This window comes from Berghia stephanieae, chromosome 1 (assembly GCF_034508935.2).
Source record: "Berghia stephanieae isolate SIO BIC M18660-M18661 chromosome 1, UCSD_Bste_1.3, whole genome shotgun sequence".
Taxonomy (NCBI): Eukaryota; Metazoa; Mollusca; class Gastropoda; order Nudibranchia; family Aeolidiidae; genus Berghia; species Berghia stephanieae.
In genome coordinates this window covers 49,928,416-49,935,915 of record NC_088360.1, presented here as the reverse complement: position 1 = coordinate 49,935,915, position 7,500 = coordinate 49,928,416, and the positions used below count along the sequence as shown (strand labels likewise).

At 31.7% G+C, this 7,500-nt stretch overlaps 1 protein-coding gene across 2 annotated transcripts in view; it reads right to left on the bottom strand.

Annotated features, from left to right (window-relative positions):
- LOC144976954 (putative G-protein coupled receptor 75) overlaps nt 1-2,827 on the bottom strand; it is a 15,446-nt gene extending 12,619 nt beyond the window's left edge. Inside the window, exon 1 of one of the 2 annotated variants that reach the window (XM_078921601.1) lies at nt 2,624-2,827. The gene's annotated coding sequence lies outside the window, so the exon portion shown is untranslated. The remainder of the gene's footprint in view (nt 1-2,623) is intronic. The other variant, XM_078921611.1, reaches the window with a different exon arrangement.
- Between the last annotated feature and the right edge of the window lie 4,673 nt (nt 2,828-7,500).

Sequence of the window (7,500 nt, the reverse complement as noted above, 5' to 3'; positions counted from 1 at the left end):
ACCGTGTACGTAGACACTGCCTATTCCATATTTTTGTACATGTCAAAACACTTAAGACTTTTATGACTAAATAATGTTTCGTCTTGCAAGGCTTCGGTTCAAATTCAATTTACTCTTTCCTATCGGCAACGGAATGACGAAAAGATATTACTAGGGGAGCAGGAGATGTTGAGTTCGTGGACAAATCTTTATTAGATGATGATAATATGAAGTATCATGGATGATACGCGGTGTTTGTGAGAATTGATTTCTTGCCGAGGGAAAAAGTTAGATGGTTGGATGGATATGTGGCTGGATCTGTAGATGTTTGAATGAATTGATAGGCGTCAGCCAGTAGAAGATGCTGAATTCAATACATTGCCATTTAGTGATGATGGTAATGATGATGATGGATGATGATGATGATGATGATGATGATGGTGGTGGTGGTGATGATGGTGATGATGATGATGATGATGATCATGATGATCATGATGGTGATGATGATGGTGATGATGATGATGATGATGATGATGATGATGATGATGATGATGATGATGATGATTGATAAATATTTTGGTGAAAGTATAAAGTTTGTAGAGTACATATGTGAGTAAATAGATAAATACGTGGATTTATGGATACATGTCTGAATGGATTGATGGATGAATGAATAAAAAAACAAACAAATATGGATGGGTACACGAGCCTGTTGTTAGATATAATATGGTCAAATAGACGATTGGAAGATTGGGGTGAATTGATTAGTGACTGGATATATTAATGAAGGTATAGGTAGATGGATAGATCGGTGATGAGTACATTGATAGAATGATAGATGGTTTAAAAAAAAGCCTAAACAGTGCATGGTTGAATGTAGGGAAGGACCGACGAATAGATGAATAAGCATATGATGGGTTGCTCAGAAAATTGCTGAATACATAGATAGACAAGTTGAGGAATGGATTTGCTTCATAGATAAAATGGTTTCTAAATTAAAAATCAAACTCAGACCATGGCAGAGTTTTGCCTCATGCCATGAGTGCTGGTGATGAAATACTAACAATTATTATTAAAGACTCCAAGGAACAAAAGTGCAGACTATAAACAGACAACTAAACAACAAACGATAATACGAAAATCAAACAAAATGAAAACTAAACCAATATTTCTGCAAGTAAGTTTTGGTGATCTCAAGAAGATACAGAAACTTACTTGCAGATATTTTGCCTTTTTAACGTAAGCTCAGTTTTTGAAATTGGACCAAAGTTTTTCGAATTCTGTTCATTGGGGTCTTTTCCTTGTAAGCCTTTTGACATTTTCAAATGCTAAGGATTTCGTCAAATGGCTGCATTGATTTTTTAAAATTACTATAATAATAATAATAATAATAATAATAATAATAATAATAATAATAATAATAATAATAATAATAATAATATAATAATAATAATAATGATAATAATAATAATAATAATATAATAATAATATAATAATAATAATAATAATAATAATATAATAATAATAATAATAATAATATAATAATAATAATAATAATAATGATAATAATAATAATAATAATAATAATAATAATAATAATAATAATAATAATAATATAATAATAATAATAATAATAAGCACTTATATAGGGCTTAATCCATACATAGGATCTAAGTGCTTTACAAAATGAATATATGATAAATGGACAAAGATTCTCCAAGTCGCTGAATATAATTCAAACTAAAACTAATATTTTCGGTTGGTAGAATGGGATTTTTTAAGATTATAAAATACAAAACGCAGTTGAAGAGGTCAAAATGTTTAAAATAGTTAGAACTTATTCCCATGTAAAGGTATGCAAACGCCAATATTGACGGAAAAGCTACACAATAAATGAATATATAAACAAAAGAATGTCTAGCCAAATCCGATCATTAATTCGTCAAAAATGGATTTACCACTATTTTAGACATTTTGAGAATTTATTATCATAGTTTATTTACTAAATATAAACCCATAATATGATAAATTGCAAAGACAATAAAAAAGTAAACTTAAACAAGACAAAACAAAATAAAACACCTCAACCTCCCATTTTGTATCATAAAAGCATTGCGTTTGCCAAAAAATTTTGAAATTGAAATAAAGGAACGGAACACATAAAATTAACAAATATCATGTTTGACATTAAATACAAAAATAATAAAAAAAAAAAAACGAAAAAAAAAACAAACAATTAAAAAAAAAACAAAACAAAAACACAAACAAAATTAAAAAACAAAAAAAAAAAAAAAAAACAAACAAAAAAGCAACTACAAATCACCTTAATTGTCACAATAAGCTATTAAATGATTTGCCATAACAAACCTAATCCAAACATTATTGCTGGCCAATCAACACAACGTTTATTTTACGATCTGATAACAACACAAAAGGGATGTGTTCTATGTCAGGCACACGAAACTAAAACTGAATGAAAGTGATTAAAGTACTTATCAAAAATATTATTATTAGTGTTAACTAAATTACAGATAACACGCTGGACATGTATTTTGTACATACTTTAACAAGTCTAACACTAATAGCATTTTTGCATAGAAAAAGGAGCTCGATATAACTGTATACATTATTCCATATTACTTACATTATAATACTTTTGACAGCACTCCATTAACTTACTGGAGATCCTGATAGATAAGCACTTAATCCGGTAGATACTAAACTAAATCTTCATTGGGACATAAAAGCGACAATGTGAAAGCCGACGAAATCCTTAACAGAAACGAGTTGTAGTCAGACACTTGGAGATTGTTGTGTGTGCGCGCTGGCCGCTCGACTTACACGATGTGAATCCCGCTAGCGACAACAGACACGAGAGTTCGTGCTGTTTTTACAAGAGGCAAGAATACATTGAGCGCTCGAAACGTTTGTTGCTGCTGTAGATACGTTAACAGTTAACAAAAGTTTCGTGTGAAGAAAGAAAAAGGAAAGAGCAACGCAAGATCAGAGAACTGCGAAGTGGATTTTTATTTTTAAATGCATGTTATCATTCAAAATACAAACGACAATGACTCGATAAATGAAAAGAAACAATTTCATGAGAAACTTGAATAAATCTACAAAATTCGATAAAGTGGTATATGATAAAACCCAGGGAATAAAGAAACAACATTTTATAAAGCGGTATATAATAAAACCCAGGGAATAAAGAAACAACATTTTATAAAGCGGTATATGATAAAACCCAGGGAATAAAGAAATAACATTTTATAAAGCGGTATATGATAAAACCCAGGGAATAAATAAACAACATTTTATAAAGCAATAAATAAACAAGCACAGGATCATAAAATTAAATCACGTGATCGGGGTTCCATTTTCTCTCCGGCACTTTAAAAAGTATGTTCTCATTCTTAGGGCAACATCTCTGAGTGGTGAATGAACAAGTATTTTCAGAAGTCTTGCTTGGAATTAGGATGCAAAAAATATGTTGATCAGAACCCCGGATGGCCAGATCTTTCATCATTTAAGTAAAACCGTCCATTTTTCCAAATAATGGAAAAAATATATAGGGTAGGGTGCCCGAATTTCGACACTGGTCGTAATGTCGACACTCTTAGATAGCCTGCTTTCAAACCTGTTTTTCACCTAAATTTATGTTTTCAGACATAAAAACACTGATGTCATCTTAACCGCCGATAAATTTTCTTTCTGTTTCAATCTAGATACTTTCTGATTAAAAAATACGGATGGAATTATATTTTTTCATCAAAATCTGACTAAAACACAATTTCTACACACTGTTTAACATAAGTGCACATCTAATGAAGGGGTGACATCATTTAAATACACATTTTCCGATTAAATTGAGCAACATCTGCAGAAGCGGCATGTCTACAGATAGATGGGGTGTTCAAAGCTATTAGAATTTCTATTTATCAATGCACATCTGTAAATGTGAACCAACACCTCTATTCGGTGTTATATCCGAATGAAATAATTTCCAAAATTGAATTTAAAGGAAAAACTGACGACAGTAAAACAAAACATGAGCCTAAAGTAGTCCTTTAGAGCCAATCGGCCCATAAGACCGGAGTTTATCCCGGTTTCTATAGTGTGAAACGGACAATAGCAATGACTTGCTATCCTTTGGATAGGACGCTAGTCTATCGTCTACTTTCAGCCAGATCTAATAGACCCAGCTACCCAATCACTGCTGGGTGGACAGGGAAATCAGAAAAAAATCTCGACTGCATCTCGGATCGATCACTGCCCCTTTGCGTGTGAAACAAGTGCTCTACCAAATAAGCTATCGGGACCCCCGAGCCCAAAGTATGTTATTTTAAAAAAAATAAACTAGATCCATTTGGTCCATTGGCCCAAATCAATTCAAATCAATTTTTGTGATTTCAACGTCAAAATCAATGTTTGACGCCGACATAACACTGCATTGAGACAGAGGGTCATCAATATGTTTAAAGTTAAATTACAAAGAATCTTGTGTAAAATTATTGAATATTGTGACCATTAGCACGGATATTAAATGTATGTGAACATGTACGTAAATGTGTGTGTGTGTGTGTGTGTGAGAGTGTGTGTGTGTGTGAGAGAGCGTGTGTGTGTGTGTGTGTGTGAGAGAGAGAGAGAGAATAAAGAGAAGAAGAATAATCTAACGTTTGAGACAAGAAATTATAATTCAATTAATAATTTTAGGAATGTCATTGATAATATTGTATTTTGACGAATAATCTTATCTTATCTTTTCCTACTAAAGGCTTATAATAGGAATATCCTTTAAATGCCTTGTGCAATAGTTTATAATTACAGAATCTTATATAGCTTGCATTGTGTCGTTCACGGACAGTTGTACATAACTTTGAATGTAAGGGAAAAAATATATCAATTCATCAATGTAAAATCGAAAAATACTCTCATAGAAAACTGGTAATCAATTGAAAATTGGTCATGATTGAATTAATCCTGAATGTACAAAGTTTATAATACAAAGAAATATTAATGACAAAAATAATCATGAAAGCAATAACGATAATAATCATACATAAGTCTCTGATAAATTATCACGATTTTACATTGTTTCAGATGTCATGCATTTTACTTTTAACATTTACAAAACTGTCTACAAAATTATGAAAGTAATGAAACAATTATCCACATGACTATTTAAAGTTTAATAGGTAAATAAATAAATGGATCAATAACTAAATTAAACAAACAAATAAATGAATAGATAAATAAATAAAAATTAACAAAATCAAATTGAATTCAGAAATTAATCAATTATCAATTAAAATTATTTCTTTTTTCGTTAAATAGAATAAAACAGTTGAGTCATACTTAAATCTCAGAGACATTAACTCCCTATCAACAAAGATTTTAATTTGATTCAAAGAACATGATTTTTTTGTGTTAAAACAGAGACTATTCTATGTTTTCACTATACTTATAATAAATGTAACATGACATTGGATCTTATTGTATTTTGTATATCAATAATTCGAAACTCTCGAATGTACAAGTTCGACATGCCAAATGAATATAAATAGAATTAATTATACTACGAATATTGAATATGGCACTTATTTATTTTTAGATATTTAAATCTCAATATTATCAATAAATTGACATTGAATACTATTTATATAATTGATAAATTGTATCTTTGCAAATATGTTACACAGGGCATTAAAGGTTTTTTAGAAACTACTAGCTCTTAAACAATACGATACGATATATAAAAAAATACCACCCTCCCCTTCCACACACACACAAAAGGCAATATTATTAGTATAGTGGATCATGTCTAGGTCTTCAATTGTGCTTCCTTCAGAATCAAGTAAAAAGTATGGAATCCTGACAAACTAATTGGAATAGTACGGACATACCGGTAAAAGTCGGTCATTATATTGCAATGAGTTTTCAGTTGTACTCGCGAAATGCACGCAAACACTTACTATCACACACATACACACACACACACACACACACACACACACACAAACATACATACTCACGCACATGCATTTACCTCATCTTCCTCTCTCTCTCTCTACCTCCCTCTCTTTCTTTCTCTCTCTACCCTCCGTCCTCTCTCTCTCTCTCCCTCTCCCTCCACCCCCCTCTCTCTCTCTCTCTCTCTCTCTCTCTCTCTCTCTCTCCCTCCTTCTCTCTCTCTCTAATTTTCTCCATCTCTCCCCACTCTCACTCTCTTACTTTCTTTGCCTCTTCATTTCTCTCCAAGTCAACTATTAGTATGCTATTATGTATTAAAATGTTTCTTTAACGGTGCAGTTATAATTTAGTACAATCTCATTATAAGAAAATCAAGCACTTGTACTGACATTTATACGAATACAAATAGAAAACGAATTCAAATTAAAGCGCAGGGGAAAATCTTAGCATGTAAACAATTTAAACTCTTATGTTAATATGGAAATATAGGGTATGGAGAAGTGCCAGATGAAAACAAAATAAAAACGCCCGGGTGGCTCGGTTGCCAGTGCGACCCCTCGCCGATCTCTCTCTCTCTCTCTCTCTCTCTCTCTCTCTCTCTATATATATATATATATATATATATATATATATATATTTTCTTCTCTCTCTCTCTCTCTCTCTCTCTCTCTCTCTCTCTCTCTCTCTCTCTCTCTCTCTCCTGGCAAGGCGGATGATGTCGTGTCAATTGGATCTTGAGCTTGGCACTGACCCCGTGACTTTTTATTCTTTGTTTTCATCTAGCACTTCCACATACCTTATTTTTCTCATCATTATCGATACAAGTGCCAACTCCACTGGTATTTTTCTAAACTAAACCCAATGTTAATACAGCGTGCTCTGATAGTAAAACAGAATAAAAACATTCGGGTAGAAAACTTGTCATTCAAACAACTATCGATTAGAATGACCCTCATCTTATTAAAAAAAACAACAAAAAACAAAAAACAAACAAACAAACAAACAAAACAAAAACAACAACAACAAACAAACAACTATCAAATCAAAAGTCAGAGTTGAAGTCTCAGATTTGATAGTTGTTTTTTTTTTTTTTTTTTTTTTTTTTTTTTTTTTTTTTTTTTTTTTTTTGTCAAGATAAGGGTCGTTTTAATTGATCGGTATATGAAGGATAAGTTATTTGGCCTAATTTTCAAAAAAAATTAGTTCTTTTCAGAGTACTGTGGAATATAAATCAAATTGCCTTAAAACATATGTCCTTGTATACTCCTTATGTTTCCAACTAAGATGTTATATTTCTATTTTTAAAAAGGGAACGAAATCGGATAACCTATTATATAAAACGGACAAATGTCTCCCCCCCCCCCCCCCCCCCCCCCCCCCCCCCCCCCTTTACCCCAACACACACCTCATTTCCTTCATTCACTTACTCTTGAGGGTTGAAAAAAAAGAAGAAGAAAAGTTACCTTTGAGATCAATACAATGTTTTTATCTATTCCAGTTGAGAGCTTCCATTCGTATTTTATTTTTATTCCTATTTTATGTCCAAGTCAA